Consider the following 20834-nt stretch of genomic DNA (forward strand, 5'->3'; position numbering starts at 1 on the left):
GTCCGACAGTTACTCGAGGAACCTTTCTGTTTTGAACACATGGCATGGCTTGTGTCGATAGATATTTTTACTCTGGTAGAGGGCCCTTGTCCTATTGGCATTATCCACCTTTAAACTGTACATTTACCAAAAAAAAACCAGGAACTTTTTAGTTAAATATTAAATAGCACTACTTCATCTTAAACTAATCTTGCTAGCGTGAAGAAAGATTTTTTTTAATTCACTTGGTTGCAGAGGAGGGAGGGGACAAATAAAGACAGAAAAAGAGGTGGCAAGCTAGATGTACAATAAGTGCAACACCAAATTTCTTAAATCATTAAAAAATATGAGGGCTTTAGCTTTTATCCAATTAACTAGTGTCTTCCTTCGAATTAGAAAAGAAATACTGTATAATTTAGCCCATGGTTGTTTAGTAATTTGGCTCTGTGGTATGTAAGCTAATGCAGGGTAGCGGCTTCAGCCTCTTGTTCTTCATTTCTTATTACTGAATTATAATTCAATGATTACCTTAGATCACAAGCTATTCATAAATCAGGGTCTGACATATGATGAAAAATTGTATTAATATATGAAACTTATTATATAGTCTGAAATGCTCTCTTGATAAATTACATTGTTCAGGCTTGACAATGATTGCATTTAAGACGTTATTTCTGTTTGTGGTTTTATAGACTCAAATATTCTTCATAAAAACAGAATTGAAGTACTGCGCTGTTTCCGTGAGTCAGAGGGCACGGGTTGCAAATGGCAAACGCACAGCCTTGCCCGATTCACTGGTGGCAATATGGGACCGAAATAAAAAAGGACTGATGCACTGAAAAACTTCTGCTGCAATTTTTTGTGTGGGTTTGATGAACAATATAGTTTCGCTTTCAATAACAACAACAACTTGTATTTGTACAGCACCTTTAACATAGTAAAACATCCCAAGGTGCTGCACGGGTGTATTATAAGACAAAAAATTTGACACTGAGCCACATAAGGAGAAATTAGGGCAGGTGACCAAAAGCTTGGTCAAAGAGGTAGGTTTTAAGGAACATCTTAAAGGAGGAAAGAGAGGTGGAGAGGTGGAGAGGTTTAGGCAGGGAATTCCAGAGCTTAGGGCCTAGGCAACAGAAGGCACAGCCACCAGAGATTGAGCGATTATAATCAGGGATGCTCAAGAGGGCAGAATTAGAGGAGCGCAGCTATCTCGGGGGGGTTGTGGGGGCTGAAGGAGATTACAGAGAGAGGAGGGGCGAGGCCATGGAGTGATTTGAAAACAAGGATGAGAATTTTGAAATTGAGGCGTTGCTTAACTGGGAGCCAATGTAGGTCAGCGAGCACAGGGGGTGATGGGTGAACGGGACTTGGTGCGAGTTAGGACACGGGCAGCTGAGTTTTGGATCACCTCAAGTTTACGTAGGGTGGAATGTGGGAGGCCAACCAGGAGTGCGTTGGAATAGTCAAGTCTAGAGGTAACAAAGGTAACAAAAGCATGGATGAGGGTTTCAGCAGCGGATGAGCTAAGGCAAGGGCGGAGACGGGCAATGTTACGGAGGTGGAAATAGGCGGTCTTACTTGTGCTGTGGATATGATCCAAACTGGCTATTTTCCTCAACCACACATATCCACAACTCAAACTAATATGCATGTTGTAACAGCTAAAAGCTAAGTTGCAAATCCAATGTATGAAGTTTAATTTAAACTGAGAGGCGATTAAATTGTTTTAGCTGATGTAGATGCCTTTTTAACGAAGGCGGATGGAGTTACTTGTGCAGTAGATGATATTATTTACATTATGTGCTTTGTTAAAAGCTTATTCTGATGAGGGACACATTTTGATAGGTTAACGTTCTTCAGAAACAAAAATCACACTCTTAATATTTAAAATAAAATTATGCTAAATATCTATGCATTTTTCCTTCACTTATTCCATCACTGTTAGTTTGCGTTGTGTAGTTTGTATAGACTAAACGGCACTTCAATATCAACATATCTGTTAATCGAATTTTGCTGTGAAATTTAAAAAAATAAGTCAACCTTTGGCCTGCAACTTAATCATATTCATCAAAGTAAAAAAGCTGGCAGCTAAGTTTGTTTCTGGGATTCCCTGTGGAATGCAGACACTTCCACAGGGAAAGCGGGGGGAAAAAAGGCAAATAAACAGTCATGAGGCAAGTTACCATAGGATGTTCTTGATCACTTCCTAGTGAGGAGTCACAGAAATAGTACAGCACTGGCAGAAAATGATTAGACATCGAGTATCTCCTCTCTTGTTTCGGAAAAGCATGGCACAGGAGAATTTTTTTTTTTTAAAACAGGAAAAGGGAGAAAAAAAATATTAAATACTTTCATTCCTTCCCGTTCCCAGGAAAACACGTCAGCACGTTTAACCCGCATCAAGTGAACAATTTATAGATTATTACTGAAAATTAGGTTCACATCTGGAAACAGTTTGACTACGTTGTGCTGTTTTTTTTTTCTTTTTCTTCATGACTTAAGTTGGAAAAATAACATGTGTGCACTCCGCCCGCACTGTGTGCCATTCGAAGTGATTCTCTTTCACACTACCAAGCAGTAATATGATTAATAGATATGTTGATATTCAAGTGCCTTTTAGGACCAACCTATACAAACTACACTGTGCAAACTGGTGCAGCTACTCCTAACAGCTATGCAATAAATGAAGGAAAAATGTTTGCTTTGATATTTAGCGTAATTTTATTTTAAATATTGAGAGTGGGATTTTTGCTTTTAAAAGATCATTAACCTATCAAAATGTGTCCCTTGCTATTAACAGTGTATTAATGTAAATAATACCATCTATGGCACAAGTAACTCCATCCAGCCTTAGTTAAAAAAGCGTATACATCATCTAAAACAACATTAAACAACTCTCAGTTTAAATTAAACTTCATGGTGCGAGTGCAGTGCTCGAAGCTGCACTGAAACACAAGCTCTAATTCTGCTCGTGTACTCTTTCCACATTATGACAGGGTTTCACTAGTATGTAGAAATGGAGACAAGATTACTCTACACCAAAAGTAATGGAAAGCTAAAAACGATTAAAAACGGCCTCTGAATAAAAATGCCCTTAAATTAACAATAATTATACCTTATTTAAGAAACAGTTCTTTATCGCACTTCTTCAGATAAACTCATTTACATGCAGAACATTGCAGACAAAGTGATTCCTCACTAGTCAGGGATCAAGGAGTCAGAAATGTGGGCATCCCCATCATTTTTGTATATTTTATCTGCGTTTTGTTTTTACTTTTGAAGGAATTGTGTGTATTTTTTTTAAACGGATGATCAGTCCTCATTATGACAAAATATTTTTTTCTGTACCAGCTATTTTGTAAGCAGAGGCTATTTGATATCTGTTGTTGTGTCTGAGTTTAAAAAGTACCGTTCCTCCCAATTCTCTGTCCTTTTCTGAAAGCAATACTAGGGAATGGTCCCACGCGAGTGGCCACCCTCCAGTACTTCACCAAAGTGGCTGTTCTTCAAATGAGGCCCAGTGACCCTGGAGCATTGGCAGGTTGCCAGGCACTGGGAAATCACAACGGAGCCTGGTCCTATCCACACAAATGCATTTTCCAGCAAGGGTAACGATTAGAACCAAGAACCCTGGCAGATTTTTTTTTTTAATCCTCTCTAATTTAAGAATGCCCAGTCCAACTGTCCTGCCCCCTAAGGTAGTTTCTTAATAAAGAATAACTCTTTATAGATGATATGAAGTAACACATCACACACAAGGTCTGTTATTTCAGTTGTTTCCATTTAGTTTCATTTCTCACCGCTACTCATTTCTTTTTGTTTTAAAACTTTCCAAACCATAGCTTTATTTATTGTGTAGGTACACCGACAGTTTATGCAATGCTGGAGGAAGTCACTGCAGCGTGTCTGGGCTTCGAGGTGGTCCCTTCGCGGAATCCATTGCTGAATCTGCGATACACCACCTCCAGGTGTGTCATGCGACCTGTACCAGTTATGTTTCTCCTTTTGGCCTCAGCACTCCAGTTATACTTCCTCTTTCTCTTGGCAGGGTAGGCACATTTACCGCAGATCGATTTCTGCAGGTGAAACGCTTTAGCCCCCACACCGCCGGCAAACAGTGCGGGTCTTGTTCTGCCTCTGACCAAATGACGCTGTTCCCGTCGTCATTTTCACCTCCCCTTTTTCCTGTGGAATGTCACTTTATCTATTATTACCGACAACAGCTTGCATTTATATAGCGCCTTTAACATAGCAAAAACGTCACAAGGTGCTTCACAGGCGCGTCGTCAAACAAAATTTGACACCGAGCCACGTAAAAAGATACGAGGACAGATGACCAAAAGCTTGTTTTCACCTTCAGCGTTTGGGCGGTGATCTGGCCGAGCAGATCATCCGCCTGGTGTAGAACCCACCCGATACTCACCCCATTGACGTGAATGGAATGAAGTCAGCATGGGTTCCACAGTGAGTGGCCAATCTGCTCCACCAGATTGCCCACCTGTCGGTGAAGGTGAAAACTGCCCCCAGTAACTTGAGATACATTCAGGTTAATGGGATCACGGACTTTCTTCACAAGATGGAATCTTGTGGTATCAGTAGAAATTTGAAACACTCGATTAGCAATTGGCTCCAATCCCGCAGCCCAAAAGATTGGTTTTAAGAAGCGTCTTAAAGGAGGAGAGAGGTGTAGAGGGGTTTAGGGAGGGAATTCCAGAGCTTAGGGCCTAGACAGCTGAAGGCGTACTAAGTTTTCAGGCATACTTTTATCGCGTTCTCCTCACACCATTCAGATGCAAGCTTTTCACTTCTTTATAAGTGGGCAATATGAGCAAATCCTCCCTAAAACTGCACAGGCAGTCAGAGCAGATCAGTGACCAAATTACTTTTTAGAAATATACTACTAGAAAAATAGTCACCTTGAACTTTTCTTACTGGGAAACTAGATTGTACTGGACTGAACTCCATTATTAATATCACGTACATTCTTTGTCATTCTATTGGTTGCTAAAATAAAACAAACAGCAACAGGAATCCACGGCGTTACAGGTTCCTACTAAGGATTTATGACTTCTAAAGAAAACATTCTTCCGCTGGACAACTTGGTTTCAATTGTGTTAAAATAAAGTAACTTTTAGACAAATTCAGCAACACTTAAAAATACAACACCACCCCATGATAAAAATGGAGTTGATAATTTCTAAAACATGAGGATAATTTGTTACATTTTCTTTAGAAAGAATAAAGCAGATTTTTTAAAAACACAACCTCAATTATTTTATTTTTATGGATAATAAAATGCAAGCACTAGGAAATCTTCGGTAATTTTACCATTTCATAATCACTTCACCGAGCACTCTGTCTTTAAATAACCTAACTGCAAATGGAAAGACAGAAAGAAATCTCAATTTGAATAGAAACATAATTCTATATTATACATATATACTGTGGAGTCCAAACAAAGACAAATATTGCAAAAAGAACAGAGGCAGTGGAGACCCTTGAACAAGGCGTTAGGGTTGGAGTTCCAGTTTCAAGCTGCCTTTTTCCGTCACCTACCCTCATTAGGCAAGCTTTGGCAGCTCTTGGCTAGGCCAACGTAGATGAAGGACTGCACACGCACAGCATTCAATCTCAGGGAAGAGTAAACACAAGGGTGAACTAGTCCCATCTCGCAAAATTACAATTTCTGACAAAGATATATGAAGCCGCATACGAAGGGGCCAGGGACAAGACTGCAGCTCAGCCAGTCCTGTTGTCCTGGCTGAAGGACATGTGCAAATACGAAGCAAGTAGAGGGACATGAGGGTTAAAGAGGACAAAGAAACCAAAAACTTGTTCCTACACACTGGTTTCTCACGGAAGCAGTCATGCTCATTTTCATAACCCCAGTTTCTTTTTCCCCAGAAGCGGCCCCTACTGCTAATCAAATTAACGCTGGTCTGAACATTTTAAAATGTTGGCATTTGAGCCAAAATATAAAGGAATCTGTTGCACTGCAAGTGGAATTGGAAGAATGTAGAAAGTAGGCAGAGGAAGAAGCAACATGCTTTCGCAGACCAGCATGTGGGTGGACACCAATTTTTGAATTTTTAGATTTGGTTTTGTTTGTAGCAAAGTTTTAGACACAATGGGCTGGATTTTGCTACGGGGGCGGGTTGGAGGTGGGAAACCCACATTCGGGCTTGTTGTCCCGCCTCCATGGAGATGTGGCCAACCCACTGGATTTTCCTCTGATTGACCTTGTTGAGCCCGCCCTGTGGGCTCAGCAGGCCAATTAAGGGCCACCCGGCAACAGGTGACGTCAGAGATTGACATTTCATCTGTCAAAAGCTTTTGGCACATGAAATATCAGTGTTTAACAGCTGTTTGAAGCTGTCAAGCACTGAAAAACTGCTAATTCAGCCTCAGTCCTTTCTCAGGATAACTTTAAAATCATTTTGCTGTAGAAACAAAGAAGCTGATTTTTTTTTTTTTAAATCGGAGCTTCTGTGGTTCTTGCAGCCGACTCCCGACACCGGAATGCAGGACTCCTGTAAAGGTAAGTAAAAGTAAGTTAAACTTATTTAAACACTTGCAAAACACTTACCTTTGCACTCCTGCACCCCTCACTCACCTGAACACTGGGCATCTCAACCACTCCAAGACCTCAGACCCACGTCCCGCCTCGAAAACTTTTCGTGGTTTGGAGCTGTCAGGAAGCCCACAAACCAGCAATAAAAATCGCGAATAGGCAAAAAACTACCTGTTAACAGGCAGTTTAATTGCCTTTAATCCCTTCCCGTCTCTGGGAGTCGGGTTCCAGCACTTGTCGGGAACCCGACTCCTATGAAATTGACATGGAGGCGGGTTGGAGGCGGGATGGGGTCGGGACCCCCGGATCTCCGATTTTTATCGCCCGCACGCCTCCAACCCGACTCCAGGGGCTTAGGAAAATCCAGCCCAATAAATCTGTACAATTTGTTTGATAGGGTAGGCATAGAGAAAATGTTTCTACTTGTGGGGGAATCCAAAACTTGGGTGAGAGAGTCACTGATAAATCCAATAAGGAATTCAGGAGAAACTTCATTACCCAGAGTGGTGAGAACGTGGAACTCACTGCCACTTGGAGTAGTGGAGATGAATAATAGCACAGATGCATTTAAGGGGAAGCTAGATAAGTACATGATGCTGGTAGGGTGAGATGAAGTAGGGTGGGAGGGGACGCTTCTGGAGCATAAACACCAGCAAAGTCCAGTTGGGCCGATTGGCTTGTTACTGTGCTGTAATTTCCATGTAATATGTAATTCTGTTGTGAGGCTGCCTGATAAGTGATTCAATTTATAAATATTCCTTTTGTAGTGGTAGTCAATAGATTTTACAATTAAAATTAAACAAAAGTCAAATTTTAACTTATGAAATGTACTTTTTCCTGTAAAGTTGCAGTGCTGATTTCTGTTATTTAAAGCTGTAATTTAATTTTTTTTAATTAAGATTTTAGACACAGCGAACAATAAGTAGAAACATAGAAGATAGGAGCAGGAGCAGGCCATTCGGCCCCTCGAGCCCGCTACGCCATTTAATGAGATCATGGCTGATCATCCAAATTCAGTACCCTGTCCCTGCTTTCTCCCCATATCCCTTGATCCCTTTAGCCTCAAGAAATATATCCAACTCCTTCTTGAATATATTTAATGAATTGGCCTCAACTGTCCTGTGTGGCAGAGAATTCCACAGGTTCACCACTCCCTGGGTGAAGAAATTCCTCCTCATCTCAGTCCTAAATGGCTTACCCCTTATCCTTAGACTATGACCCCTGGTTCTGGACTCCCCGGCCATCGGAAACATCCTTCCTGCATCTAGTCTGTCCAGGCCTGACAGAATTTTATAGGTTTCGATGAGATCCCCTCTCAATCTTCTAAACTCCAGTGAGTATAAGCCCAATCGACACAATCTCTCCTCATACGTCATTCCTGCCATCCCAGGTATCAGCCTGGTGAATCTTCGCTGCACTCCTTCCATGGCAAGAACGTCCTTCCTCAGATAAGGCGACCAAAACTGCACACAATACTCAAGATGTGGTCTCACCAAGGCCCTGTACAACTGCAGCAAGACATCCTTGCTACAAACCCTCTTGCTACGAAGGCCAACATACCATTTTCCTTCTTAACCGCCTGCTGCACCTGCATGCTTACCTTCAGCGACTGGTGCACAAGAACACCCAGGTCTCTTTGCACTTCCCCTTCTCCGAATCTATTGCCATTCAAATAATAACCTGCCTTCCTGTTTTTGCCACCAAAGTGGATAACCTCACATTTATCCACATTATAGTGCATTTGCCATGTTTCTGCCCAATCACCCAACCTGTCCAAATCGTACTGGAGTTTCACGACATCCTCCTCACAGCATACCCTCCCACCCAGCTTTGTGTCGTCTGCAAATTTGGAGATATTACATCCAATTCCCTCGTCCAGATCATTAATGTATATTGTGAACAGCTAGGGTCCTAGGACCGATCCTTGTGGTGAGGCAGGTACGGGGATCCAGGAGGTAGTGTTGGAGGAGCCGCAGCCCTTGCTCTTGTCCAACAAGTTTGAGGCTCTTACTCCCTGTGAGGATGGGAACGGGGACTGCGGGGAGGATGAGCAACCCGGCCACAGCACCGTGGAGCGGGGGGCCATTCAACTGGGGGGAGATAAAAGAAATGTTGTAGTGGTAGGGGATAGTATCGTTAGGGGGATAGATAGAATTATTTGCAGCCGAGATAAATATATTCCACTGAGGAAAAAGGGGAGTAAAAGAAAAGACAGCCGTCCGTGGCTTAGTAAAGTAATAAAGGATAGTATCCGACTGAAAACAAGGGCATATAAAGTAGCCAAATCTAGTGGGAGGATAGAAAATTGGGAAGCATTTAAAAGCCAGCAAACAATAACTAAAAGATTAAATAAGAAAGGGAAGATAGATTATGAAAGTAAACTAGCAAAAAATATAAAAACAGATAGCAAGAGTTTCTACAGCTATATAAAAAGAAAAAGGGTGGCTAAAGTGAACGTTGGTCCCTTAGAGGATGGGACCGGGAAACTAGTGGTGGGGAACATGGAGATGGCAAAGACGTTGAACAAATATTTTGTATCAGTCTTTACAGTAGAAGACACTAAAAATATCCCAACACTGGACAAACAGGGGGCAATGGGGGGAGAGGAGCTAAAGACGATTAAAATCACTAAGGAGATGTTACTCAGTAAAATAATGGGACTTAAGGCGGATAAATCCCCCGGACCTGATGGCCTACATCCTAGGGTCTTGAGAGAAGTGGCGGTAGGGATTGTGGATGCATTGGTGATTATTTTCCAGAACTCCCTGGACTCAGGAAAGGTCCCGACAGATTGGAAAACTGCTAATGTAACACCCTTATTTAAGAAGGGAAGTAGACAAAAAGCTGGAAACTATAGACCAGTTAGCCTAACATCTGTGGTTGGCAAAATGTTGGAGTCCATTATTAAGGAAACAGTAACAGGACATTTGGATAAGCATAATTTAATCGGACAGAGTCAGCATGGTTTTATGAAGGGGAAGTCATGTTTGACAAATTTGCTCGAATTCTTTGAGGATGTAACATACAGGGTGGATAAAGGGAAACCAGTGGATGTAGTGTATTTGGACTTCCAAAAGGCATTTGACAAGGTTCCACACAAAAGATTACTGATCAAGATAAGAAATCACAGGATTGGGGGTAATATACTGGCATGGGTGGAAGATTGGCTATCTAACAGAAAACAAAGAGTTGGGATAAATGGTTCATTCTCGGGCTGGCAATCAGTAACTAGTGGTGTTCCGCAGGGGTCATTGCTGGGACTCCAACTCTTTACAATCTATATTAACGATTTGGAGGAAGGGACCGAGTGCAACATATCCAAGTTTGCTGACGATACAAAGATGGGAGGGAAAGCAATGAGTGAGGAGGACATAAAAAACCTGCAAAAGGACATAGACAGGCTAAGTGAGTGGGCAAAGATTTGGCAGATGCAATATAATGTTGGAAAGTGTGAGGTTATGCACTTTGGCAGAAAAAAACAAAGAGCAAGTTATTATCTAAATGGAGAGAAACTGCAAAGTGCTACAGTACAAAGGGATCTGGGGGTCCTGGTGCATGAAACACAAAAAGTTAGTATGCAGGTGCAGCAGGTGATCAGGAAGGCCAATGGAATCTTGGCTTTTATTGCAAGGGGGATGGAGTATAAAAACAGGGAAGTCTTGCTGCAGTTATACAGGGTATTGGTGAGGCCACACCTGGAATACTGCGTGCAGTTTTGGTTTCCATATTTAAGAAAAGATATACTTGCTCTCGAGGCGGTTCAGAGAAGGTTCACTCGGTTGATTCCGGAGATGAGGGGGTTGACGTATGAGGAAAGGTTGAGTAGGTTGGGCCTCTACTCATTGGAGTTCAGAAGAATGAGAGGCGATCTTATCGAAACATATAAGATTGTGAGGGGGCTTGATCGGGTGGATGCGGGGAGGATGTTTCCACTGATGGGTGAGACTAGAACTAGGGGGCATAATCTTAGAATAAGGGGCTGCCCTTTCAAAACTGAGATGAGGAAAAACTTCTTCACTCAGAGGTAGTAAATCTATGGAATTTGCTACCCCAGAGAGCTGTGGAAGCTGCAACATTAAATAAATTTAAAACGGAGATAGACAGTTTCCTAGCAGATAAGGGAATAAGGGGTTACGGGGAGAGGGCAGGGAAGTGGACGTGAGTCTAGATTCGGATCAGCCATGATCCTATTGAATGGCGGAGCAGGCCCAAGGGGCCGTATGGCCTACTCCTGCTCCTACTTCTTATGTTCTTATGTACCCCACTAGTCACTGCCTGCCACTCGGAAAATGACCCGTTTATTCCAACTCTCTGCTTTCTATCCGCCAACCAGTTCTCTACCCAAGTCAATACCTTGCCCCCAATCCCATGTGCCTTAATTTTGCACGCTAATCTCTTATGCGGGACCTTATCGAAAGCCTTCTGAAAGTCCAAATACACCACATCCACTGGTTCTCCCTTATCTATTTTATCAGTTACATCCTCAAAAAATCCCAGTAGATTAGTCAAGCACGATTTACCTTTTGTAAATCCATGTTGACTTTGTCCGATCCTGTCGCTGTTTTCCAAGTGCTCTGCTATTACATCTTTTATAATGGGCTCTAGCATTTTCTCCACTACTGATGTCAGGCTTCTTTGAATAGTGGCCGTGGGATCATTTATGTCAACCCGAGAGGGCAGATGGGACCTCGGGTTTAACGTCTCATCCAAAAGACAACACCTCCAACAGTGAAGCACTCCCTCAGTACTGCACTGGGAGTGTCAGCCTAGATTATGTGTCAGCCTAGATTATGTGCTCAAGTCTCTGGAGTACTGAGGTTGTTGCAATTGGGCTCAGCTTGCACGGGTCTGGGGAAAAACTGAGCTGCTAACAGGAGGCACTAAGGTACCCAATTTCTAGCCCCAAGTGTTTATGGTGCTAAATGGAAATCAGGAAGATTGGTTTGTTTGAATTCTTCTGCTGGTTCATCTGTGACCTTCCTATGCGTGAATAGCCTATTGATACTCGGGTTGGAGTTTTCCACATGCGCACTTGCCAGCCTGCGATTCGCTCCCCATCTATTTCAATGGGCACAAGAATTGCAGACTGGCAGGACGATACTACAATGCAATTTATTATCTGATGTCAGCTTTGACTCAGTGGGTAGCACTCTTGGTCAGAAAGTCATGGGTTCAAGTCCCACTCCAGAGACTTGGGCAAAAAATATAGGCTGCAGTACTGTGGGAGTGCTGCACTGTCGGAGGTGTCAACTTTCGCATGAGGCGTTAGAGGCTCCGTTTGCCCTCTTGGGTGGACGTAAAAGATCCCACGGCACTATTTCGAAGAGCAGGGGAGTTCACCCCAGTGTGCTGGCCAAACTTTATACCTCAACCAATATCACTAAAAACAGATTACCTGGTCAGTATCACATTGCTGTTTGTGGGACCTTGCTGTGCACAAATTGGCCGCCGCGGTTAATACACTACAACAGTGACTAACATTCAAAAGTATGGTTGTAAAGGGCTTTGGGATGCTCTGAGGTCGTGAAAGGCGTTTTTTCTTTATAGGAAACGAGTGAAAATGGGGTAGAAATTGGATTGTGCAGCGTCTGTTTAGAAAAACGGGTGCTGAAGGGTCCAATATGGTGTGCGTGCGCTCAGTCTGCGCCGTAAGGGCACTGCATGCCAAATTGGTTAGGGCGCCTGAAATTAGCGTTGAGCCCGTTGCCTGTGCAAATGGAGGGGCTAACGACCGGATGCAGTGGTCAGATTTCTCGGGCCAAAAGCAGCCAAACCAGTGGGTCTTAAAGTGACTGCTGGAGGCTGCCATAAAGAGATAGGTAATTAAAAAAATATATTTCTTCCCTGTATGTGGAACCACTCCTGCTCCGCCTGGTTCCATGTTGAAACTGCGGCCATTGCCAGCCACCACTGGCCCCTGCTCCTGATCTCCCTCTCTCCCCCCCGCCATCCCCCAAAATTACCATGAGCCCGGTGCCATCGTTCCTTTCCCCCCCCCCCCCACCAAGACTTTCCTCCTCTTCACGATAAGTGCATCGTCTCTTGGGGCACGACTAGTATCTCCAGCAGGTCGGTCCCGTCTTCTGAGATCGCTGCGCTTCTCCAATTCTGGCCTCTTACTCATCCAATCGCTCCACCATTTGCGGCCGTGGCTTCAGCTGCTTTGGCCCTAAGCTCTGGAATTCCCTCCCTAAACCTCTCCGCCTTTCTACCTCTCTCTCCTGCTTCTTTAAGATGCTTCTTAAAACCTACCTCTTTGACCAGCCTTTTGGTCACCTGTCCTAATATCTCATGTGGCTCGGTGTCAAAGTTTTGTTTGATAACGCTCCTGTGAAGTGCCTTGGGACGTTTTACGATGATAAAAACGCTGTATAAATGCAAGTTGTTGTTGTAGTAGGACCAATTTCACGTGGCCCTCTCGCAATCAGTTTCGGTACGATGTTTGTTGCCGTCAGTGGGTTCATGCCCAAATTCAGCCAATTTTTCAGCCAGTTAATCAAACGCTTCAGGACAAAGAGATAGATTAACACCTCCACTCATCATTGCAACAGCCTTTTCCGCACAACTTCACAACAATATAGTTATGCAGTGCTGGGGGAACGGTGTGTGCAATAGAAGAACATAGGAAACATAGAAAAATAGGAGCAGGAGTAGGCCATTCGGCCCTTCGAGCCTGCTCTGCTATTCAATGAGATCATGGCTGATCCTCCATCTCAATACAGGAAACTTTGTGCTATCCGGCACCGACGGGACCGAGCTGTTGCCGTCCCATCAAAACTGCCGGACAAACCAGCGCTAATGTTGAAACATACGGAGATTTTGAGCTCCGTATCTGGCAACAAACCCTGAACAGCTTCTAAACAGTCGGCCGTACCTTGCAAGCGTCTCTGTAGCTTAGCAACAGCTTCAGCGAGACCTTGCAGAACCTGACTAGTGAAAAAAAAGCAACAAAAAGAAAAAAAAACTAACGAAACGGCTCCTGATTTTTGCCGGTGGCTTGAGCATTCCGAACAGTTAACCTCCGGATAAACCAAAGTTTCCTGTACCATATTCCCGCTCTCTCCCCATACCCCTTGATGCCTTTTGTGTCTAGAAATCTATCTATCTCCTTCTTAAATATATTCAGTGACTTGGCCTCCATAGCCTTCTGTGGTAGAGAATTCCACAGGTTCACCACCCTCTGAGTGAAGAAATTTCTCCTCATCTCAATCCTAAATGTCCTACCACTTATCCTGAGACTGTGACCCCTCGTTCTCGACCCCCAGCCAGGGGAAACATCCTTCCTGCATCCAGTCTGTCTAGCCCTGTCAGAACTTTATACGTTTCAATGAGATCCCCTCTCATTCTTCTAAACTCCAGTGAATACAGGCCTAGTCGACTCAATCTCTCCTCATACGACAGTCCTGCCATCCCAAGGAGGAGAATAAAGGGAGAAGAAAAAGACAGCTGGAGGAAACATCCTGAAGTAATTCTGCTTCAATACTATTGACAAAAAGCCTTACAGATATAAAAAAAAAAAAGCAAATCAGAAACAAAATAGTTTTCTCTATCGATTGCGGAAAAAAAATTGACCTGATTTCTATTTAACACTTCATCAAATTAACTGCATGAAACTCATTTTATGGAGGTTTTCAAAAAAGCTGAAGGTGCAATGTTCACGCCGCGTTTCTGTCGCCATACTTGGCAATTCCAGACTTGAGGTGGCAAAATTCAAGACTACCACCAGCACATCTGTTTCCCTGTTTTATACCCTGCTATAGTTAAAGCATGTTTTCCAAGACCAGTCTGGGACATGGATCATTTTATATTAAACTTTTTTTTTTTAAACCTTCAGCATATTTTAACATGCGTAATCTTAGCAAATATAGGAAACTCTTTTTTATCCGGCACCGACGGGACCGACATGGTGCCAGTTCATCAAAAATTCCGGCTAACCGAGAGCTATAGTAAAAGATACGGAGAGCTGAGAGCTCCGTATAAAGCAACAAACCCTGTTGCTTAGCAACAGGTGCAGAACAATGGCCACAAGTTCCAAGCGTCTCTGTAGCTTAGCAACAGCTGCAGCCACACCCTTGCACAGCAACAGATCGAGGAAGGCAAGTACAATATGAAGTAAAACTTACCTGAACCTACTCCTGAATTCTGCCGGTTAACCGAGATTTCCAGTTATTTAGGTGCCGGTAAATCGAGAGTTTCCTGTACCTAGTTTAGATATTACATAGAATTTACAGCACAGAAACAGGCCATTCGGCCCAACTGGTCCATGCTGGTGTTCATGCTCCACACGAGCCTCCTCCCACCCTACTTCGTCTCACCCTATCAGCATACCCTTCTATTCCTTTCTCGCTCGTGTGCTTATCCAGCTTCGCCTCAAGTGCATCTATGCTAGTCGCCTCAACTCCATGTGGCATTGGGTTCCACATTCTCCAAAACCAATGACCTCCACCACCTAAAAGGACACGGGCAGGAGGCGCACGGGAACACCGCCACCTCCAAGTTACACACCATCCTGACTTGGAAATATATCAGCCGTTCCTCCATCGTCGCTGGGTCAAAATGCTGGAACTCCCTCCCTAACAGCACTGTGGGAGTACCTTCAGCACACGGACTGCAGCGGTTCAAGAAGGCGGCTCACCACCACCTTCTCAAGGGCAATTAGGGATGGGCAATAAATGTTGGCCTTGCCAGCGACACCATCATCCCGTGAATGAATAAAAAATATATATATTCTCACCGCTCTCTGTGCATCTATATTCCCCTATTTGTTTTTTAACTATATGTTTACATTAAGATAAAAGCAGACAACAGGTTGGTAACAGCCACACTTTTTACTGCCGCGACTCTTTTTTCTCCCTCATATCAATGAAACATAAACAGGGAGATTTCACTGAGCATTTACTGCCTCCATCTGCTCGTAAACTGTGGCATAAATAAGAATTACTTGAAGAGACCGAGTCTGAAGTTTCCATCAGTGACACTAACAAGCGGAAGAAACAATTATTGGTGTTAGAACAGAAGAAAACATGCCCACCTTGCTTAGGCCAAAAACTTTGAACATTTTCTACCATTTATATTGAAATTCAGCCAAATGTGTAACAAACAAAACAGCCCACTGGCCACTTCTGAAACCTTCATGGCAAATATATAATCACTACATGCATGAAATGCAGTCGGTATTTGCACTGTGTTATACATGCACATCTCCAGACTTGACCTCAGCTGTTACAACTGTTTCCAGTTTTCTTAGTATTATCTTACACGTTTCTGCTGTGGTTCAGTTGGTAGCATTCTCGCCTCTGAGTTAGAAGGTCGTGGCTGCACATAATCTAGGCCGATACTCCAGGCACAGTACTGAGGGAGTGCTACACTGTCAGAGGTGCCGTCTTTCGCACGAGACGTTAAACCGAGGCTCTGTCTGCTCTCTCAGGTGGACATAAACGCTCCCATGGCACTATTACGAAGAAGAGCAGGGGAGTTCTCCCCGGTGTCCTGGGGCCAATATTTATCCCTCAATCAACATCACTAAAACAGATTATTTGGTCATTATTACATTGCTGTTTGTGGGAGCTTGCTGTATGCAAATTGGCTGCCGCATTTCCTACAACAGTGACTACACTTCAAAAAGTACTTCATTGGCTGTAAAGTGCTTTGGGATGTCCTGAGGTTGTGAAAGGCGCTATAGAAATGCAAGTCTTTCTTTATTCCAACAAGCGGCAAAAGTGCAATCTACAGCCAACGATTGGGATTAAACAGGTTAATGATTTCAGGAAAATACATTTTTCATGTACAGTAGTTTGTTCGGTATGTTGTTATCACAAGAATAAACATTCCAACAAAGCTGCTGGCATTTGTGATTTTAGGCATAGCTTCATTAGTACTAATGTAAGACGTCACACAACACCAGGTTATAGTCCAACAGTTTTATTTGAAATCACAAGCTTTCGGAGTGCTGCTCCTTCGTCAGGTGACTTCACCTGACGAAGGAGCAGCACTCTGAAATCTTGTGATTTCAAATAAAACTGTTGGACTATAACCTGGTGTTGTGTGACTTCTTACATTTGTCCACCCCAGTCCAACTCCGGCATCTCCAGTTCATTAGTACTAGCAGTAGCAGGGGTCTGGAGGAAGGCAGCAGGATCATGAGGAAGGAACTGGACGTGCAATCGCATCCAACGTGTGTTTTTACAGTTTTGGCCAAGGTTAAATATATAAAAGAAAAAAGAAAGACGTGCATTTATACAGCACCTTTCACGGCCTCAGGTCATGCCAAAGTGCTTTCCAGCCGATGAAGTACAATGCAGCCTATTTCTAGCAATGCCAATTATCAAACTGTTGGGCAGAAACCTACAGAGTCTCGGGTTTTTTTTTTAAATTGAGGCTTCAGAGGACTTACACTTGCTGCTACGATCTGGTATCATTGTGTTTATCATGAAGAGTGGTGACACCCACAATCTCACCTCTATCTTTATAGATGAAATTTGGTGGATCAGTATAAGTAAAAAGGCAGATTGATTGTTTATCTTCTGCTTAGCAACTATCAACATCATTCTTTAAATACACTTAGCCGTCACATGCCACAAGGTAAGGTAAGTAAACGGGAACAACTTTAATTTAAATAGTGTCTTTAAAGACCTTGTAGTATTTTGCCTGTTTCGTGCCTGCTACCAATTTAGTCCAACCTGGAATTTTTTTCTTTTCAAGTATTTATCCAATTCCCTTTTGAAAGTTACTGTTGAATCTGCTTCCACCACCCTTTCAGGCAGTGCATAACAACTCGCTGCAGGGAAAAATTCTCCTCATCTCCCCTCTGGTTCTTTTGCCAATTATCTTAAATCTGTGTCCTCTGGTTACCAACCCTCCTGCCAGTGGAATCAGTTTTTCCTTATTTACTCTGTCAAAACCCCTCATAATTTAGATCAGTGGTTTTCACACTGGGGTCCACAACCAGAGGCAATTTTAAGCCTGCTCCTCTTTATAAAACCGACACCGATTCAGTTCTTGCGAATTATTCTCAACAGCTGGGCCCGGCTCCTCACCGAGGCCCACAGCTCTCGGTCACTTTGCAACGAGCGCTCCCTGCCGGTCGAGCCGATTCCTCTCCCTGGCGCCGCGACCCGACACGTGATCAGAGCGCCTGCGGGGCCCTTCAAACGTGCCTGAACGTGTTCACGCAAACACGTCCAATCCCACAGTGCAGCTGTTACAGAACATGCCAGTGGGACAGTGTGTGGCGGTGAGTCACGCTTCCAGCAGCATCCCAGCATGTGAATGGGCGCTCGTGCCCTCACTCACCTTGGCCAACCTGCTGACGGCTTTAAAAATTGTCCAGCACTAAGTGGCTAATGGTGGCCATCTGTTCCTGCGGAGTACCCAGAATTGGTGCGAGAAGCAGGAACACCCATGGCACTGATATCTGTAAGTAAATACCTGTTTTCTTAAAAGCATTATTAAAACACTCTTTACATGCAGCACTTCCATATTACTAATCCATTTGAAAAGGGGTCCTTCAACCAAAAAGGTTTGAGAACCACTGATTTAGAACACCTCTATTAAATCTCCCCTTAACCTTCTCTGCTCTTAGGGGAACAATCCAGCTTCTCTAATCTCGCGACACAACTGAAGCCCCTCATCCCTGGTGCCGTTCTAGTAAATCTCCTCTGCACCCTCTCCAGGACCTTGACAGCCTCCTTAAAGTGTGGTGCCCAGAATGGGACACAATACTCCAGCTGAGGCCTAACCTGTGTTTTATAAAGGTTTAGCATAACTTCCTTGCTTTTATACTCTCTGCTTCTATTTATCAAGCCAAGGATCCCATATGCTTTTCAGATCGCTTTATCAACTTGTCCTGCAACATTTAAAGGTATGTGCTTGTGAACCCCCAAGTTTCTCTGTTCCTACACCCGCTTTAAAATTGTGCCATTTAGTTATATTGCATACTTTATTAGAGAGAGATAAGAAATTAGAAAACTTACATAATATAGACTGTTGTACGGTATTCTTGTAAGTGCCCGCGTGCTTCAATTATTTTACCCTACTGTATATGGAGGCTAACAAATGAAAGTTCACTTAGAATTTCAGACATGGTTAACATTCAGTGAAATTCTGTTTCTTTTAATCTATAAAAAAGGACTTTTCAATGAGCGTTCTGCTCACCAAGTTAAAATGACAGTTCCAGTAAAGTCTCTTCCCAACCTGCACCTTCCAACAGCTGGGAAGGATGAAAAGGATAATATGGGAAATTAGAATGTCAACTTCCTCAAAATTGACGTGAATATCATTCTCTGATCAGCTGGCAGGAGCTGTCATTTCCCCCGCCTCTGATAATGGAACACCTCATTATCATTAGCTCCTTGTCCATGTCCTGGCCCTGAATTAGAGAAAGTCGCACAACAAGGCAGTCAAGTAAAACATCGAACCGAGTTGGGATTCCAACTTGTAATCTTCTGGTTATGAACTCCAACACTCTAACAAGAGATGTCCTTGTCAACTTAGGATTAATTTTTTTTCATCTTAATGATGCACTCCCTTTAATTTCCAAGTTATAGTTTTACTTGTTAATTTTTTTTCCATGACAGTATATTTTAATTGAAGATGGGTTAGTATGCAGGATCATTCTTCTATTTGGATGAACATTTTTGAAAAGTGATTTAAAAATATCTACCACTGAATACTGCAGCATCAACAAAATATTATGACCATTGTTTAGCAGAGAGTGACTGTTGACTCATTATTAACTTCACAATGCAATTTCAAAATATGTCAAACAACATAAAACATTACAAATTCGCTCCAAAACTCAATCCACAGAGGACGGTAATCTGTTAACATGAACATTCTGGTTTCTTTTATCATTCTTCTTGTACGCAGTTGTTAAGCTGCCACTTAATATATCTCTTGTTATCTTTTGTTTTCAGTCCCTTAAGCAGTGTTGTTTGAGCTTGGGCTCTAACTGTGAAGAATTGAACAATTTTTTTTTGGGAGGGGGGGGCGGGGTGGAGGGGGAAGTGGGGGTGGGGGGGGGGGAGATTCAATCATTTTCTTATTTGTTTTATTGGGAAGCTATGACATTTTTAGCTGATCCAGGGTATTGAATTCCCAGGATATCTACATGCCTCCACAAAGCTTCTCGTGTATCATCATGAATCTTTCATAATCACAACAAGAGTTGTCAAATCTTGCCGCTTTCACACAGCAACTTGTTCACCACTCTGTTTACTGAAAAATGCACTTAAAGTATAATATGAAAAGATCACATTATGTGTCAGAATAAATGTAGTTGATATATGCTGGAAGTGCATACACAGTGGCATTCTGTTATGGATCATCTGCTGGACAATAATTCTTGTACATTCTTCGCCTGACAGACTGCTTTGTGTTGTATACTAGACACCCTAATGTTTTTGACGACTCGTACAAGGCCACACATTTCAGCGACATTTTAAAATTAATGCTGAGAACAAGTTTACTGCGCGGTGTTTGGGTAGCACTCACATTTGCTGATGGTGTCTTGCATTTACTAAATAATAAATCGCTGCCTGAGGCGCTCTTTTAGAATGTTTATGATTAGAACTCATTCATCTAAATCTACCGGCCAACAGAAAAAAATAAATCAAGGATTTCCCAAATATAACAATATTTGTATTCTGTAGATAATTTATGACCACAGCTGCACTAATTAAAACCCATCTGAGTTTCATTAATCTTGGTCAATGGGTCCGATCATTCCGCTAGTGCTTAGCCACGCCTCAGTCATATTCGGTTGTCCTTGTGTTTCTAGTATAATTTGCAGGTAATGTTATGCCTTCATTACATTCTGCAATGCAGAGAATAGAACGAGTGCTCTCCCCACTGTTACATCCAGAACGGCAGGACACACAAGATCAATAATCAGAAAATCTGCAGTTAAGGTTCTCCTCACTGTAACACAGCGCTACGTTATCGAACCACTTACTGTTAAGCGTGTGGGTATGATTAGAATAGTTTTGAAAAGGAACATGTAAAACACATATCCTAGTATATTAACAGACAACATATGTTTGGGTAATAAATCATGGGGCAGGCTGCTGTAAATAGTTTATGAGAAGCTATGTGTGCACCTATATTTATGTTCACCTGTAGGAGGAGATTCATCTCCATTGGCTACACTTGGATAAAGATTTGGATAAAACGACAGTGACAATATTATTCAGCTGCCCAGCACTCTCTTGAATTCTATTTCTTCCCAAGAAGCGTGATGCTTTGTGACTACAGATGTTATTGCACAGTGCCACTATAAAATCAC

The 20834-nt window shown here is 42.8% G+C and overlaps 1 protein-coding gene and 1 pseudogene across 4 annotated transcripts in view; both read right to left on the minus strand.

Moving 5' to 3' along the window:
- The window catches only part of znf407 (zinc finger protein 407), a 659746-nt gene that overhangs the window by 356751 nt on the left and 282161 nt on the right, over positions 1-20834 (minus strand). The window lies entirely within an intron of this gene.
- On the minus strand, positions 1887-4308 carry LOC147115259 (large ribosomal subunit protein eL37-like; annotated as a pseudogene).

Source organism: Somniosus microcephalus, chromosome 7, assembly GCF_052327205.1.
Source record: "Somniosus microcephalus isolate GS21.2 chromosome 7, FLI_Smic_1.0, whole genome shotgun sequence".
Taxonomy (NCBI): domain Eukaryota; kingdom Metazoa; phylum Chordata; class Chondrichthyes; order Squaliformes; family Somniosidae; genus Somniosus; species Somniosus microcephalus.